Genomic DNA, 2,500 nt, shown 5'->3' on the forward strand with positions numbered 1-2,500 from the left:
GGTCGAGGCAACCGCCCGCACCAGCTCGAGGCATGTGCCCACACCAAGGCCCGGCATGTATCGATGGTGTTCGACGTAGGGGCAATCTTCTGCTGATGGTGGTCGAGGCAAGAGCCCGCACCAAGGGCCAGCGTGTGCCCATGGTGCTCGAGGCAACCGTCCGCACCAGGGCCCAGCGTGTGCCGATGGTGGTCGAGGCAACCGCCCGCACCAGGGCCCAGCGTGTGCCGATGGTGCTCGAGGCAACCGCCCGCACCAAGGGCCGGCTTGTGCCGATGGTGTTCGAGGCAACCGCCCGCACCAGGGCCCAGCGTGTGCCGATGGTGGTCGAGGCAACCGCCAGCACCAGGGCCCAGCGTGTGCCGATGGTGGTCGAGGCAACCGCCCGCACCAGGGCCCAGCGTGTGCCGATGGTGGTCGAGGCAACCGCCCGCACCAAGGCCGAGCGTGTGCCGATGGTGGTCGAGGCAAGCGCCCGCACCAGGGCCCAGCGTGTGCCGATGGTGGTCGAGGCAAGCGCCCTCACCAAGGCCGAGCGTGTGCCGATGGTGGTCGAGGCAACCGCCCGCACCAGGGCCCAGCGTGTGCCGATGGTGGTCGAGGCAAGCGCCCGCACCAAGGCCGAGCGTGTGCCGATGGTGGTCGAGGCAAGCGCCCGCACCAGGGCCCAGCGTGTGCCGATGGTGGTCGAGGCAAGCGCCCTCACCAAGGCCGAGCGTGTGCCGATGGTGGTCGAGGCAACCGGCCGCACCAAGGGCCGGCGTGTGCCGATGGTGTTCGAGGCAACCGCCCGCACCAGGGCCCAGCGTGTGCCGATGGTGGTCGAGCCAGGAGCCCGCACCAAGGGCCGGCTTGTGCCGATGGTGTTCGGGGCAAGCGCCCGCACCAGGGCCCAGCGTGTGCCGATGGTGCTGGGGGCAAGCGCCCGCCCCAGGGCCCAGCGTGTGTCGATGGTTATCGGGGCAACCGGCCGCACCAGGGCCCAGGGTCTGCCGATGGTGCTCGAGGCAACCGCCCGCACCAAGGCTCAGCATGTGCCGATTGTGATCGAGGCAACAACCCACACCAGGGCCCAGCTTGTGCCGATGGCGGTCGAGGCAAGTGCCCGTACCGAAGGGCAGCCTATGCCGATGATGGTCGATGCATGTGCCATCACCATGCGTCATCATGTGCCATTGATGGTCGAGGCCTTGGCCGAAGTTCGATTTTGAGCCACGGTGCCCATGCTTGGCTCCAGCATGTGCTGGTGCCGCATTTTTTTCACTCGGGACAGCATCGCCGGAGCATCGCCGGAGCATCGCCGGAGTACCGCCGGAGAACCTGACCGGCGGCATTGGGGTTCCGGCGATTGGGAGGGGGGCCGGGGGGGTGTGCGCAAATGATGTGCGATGGGTGCTGGTACTTGGCCTTGTGTTGGCCCCCTATCCCTCATCAAACCTCTGAGAATTCACACCCCCTTAAAGAGCATTTGAGATTTTACAGGTTTGCTACCAGTAGCCGTTAAAGTGTCTGAAATGGGGACACTTTTTTCAAACGGTCACAAAATCTTCTCTACTTCGAGTTTTTAGCTGAATTTTTTTGTGCATGCCAACAAAAATAGAAGGATCATGCCTACAAAATTTGGTGCCAAAAATCCTTATAAAAAAATTTTAAAAAATCCCGAACCGCAAAAAGTTTCGAAAATCGTGAAAAATAGAAAACGAGTCATCTTCCAACGAAACTTCACGTGAAGGCTTAGGGGACCATTGTATGAATTTACAAGCCATAAAAATGGCATTGGCACGACAGAAATTTGAAGATGTGCCTAAACCCACCAGGGCCCAGCGTGTGCCGATGGTGGTCGAGGCAACCGCCCGCACCAGGGCCCAGCGTGTGCCGATGGTGCTCGAGGCAACCTGTCGCACCAGGGCCCAGCGTGTGCCGATGGTGATCGAGGCAACCTGCCGCACCAGGGCCCAGCGTGTGTCCATGGTGGTCGAGGCAAGCGCCCGCACCAGCGCCCAGCGTGTGCCGATGGTGCTCGAGGCAAGCGCCCGCACCAGGGCCCAGCGTGTGCCGATGGTGCTCGAGGCAAGCGCCCGCACCAGGGCCCAGCGTGTGCCGATGGTGGTCGAGGCAACCGCCCGCACCAGGGCCGATAGTGTGCCGATGGTGCTCGAGGCAACCTGTCGCACCAGGGCCCAGCGTGTGCCGATGGTGATCGAGGCAACCTGCCGCACCAGGGCCCAGCGTGTGTCCATGGTGGTCGAGGCAAGCGCCCGCACCAGCGCCCAGCGTGTGCCGATGGTGCTCGAGGCAACCTGCCGCACCAGGGCCCAGCGTGTGCCGATGGTGCTCGAGGCAACCTGCCGCACCAGGGCCCAGCGTGTGCCGATGGTGCTCGAGGCAACCTGCCGCACCAGGGCCCAGCGTGTGCCGATGGTGCTCGAGGCAACCGACCGCACCAGGGCGGAGCGTGTGCCGATGGTGGTCGAGGCAGGCGCCCGCACCAGGGCCCAGC

The sequence above is a fragment of the Durio zibethinus genome, chromosome 20 (assembly GCF_047325235.1).
Source record: "Durio zibethinus cultivar Kanyao isolate XHJ-2024 chromosome 20, ASM4732523v1, whole genome shotgun sequence".
In the NCBI taxonomy this organism is placed as follows: domain Eukaryota; kingdom Viridiplantae; phylum Streptophyta; class Magnoliopsida; order Malvales; family Malvaceae; genus Durio; species Durio zibethinus.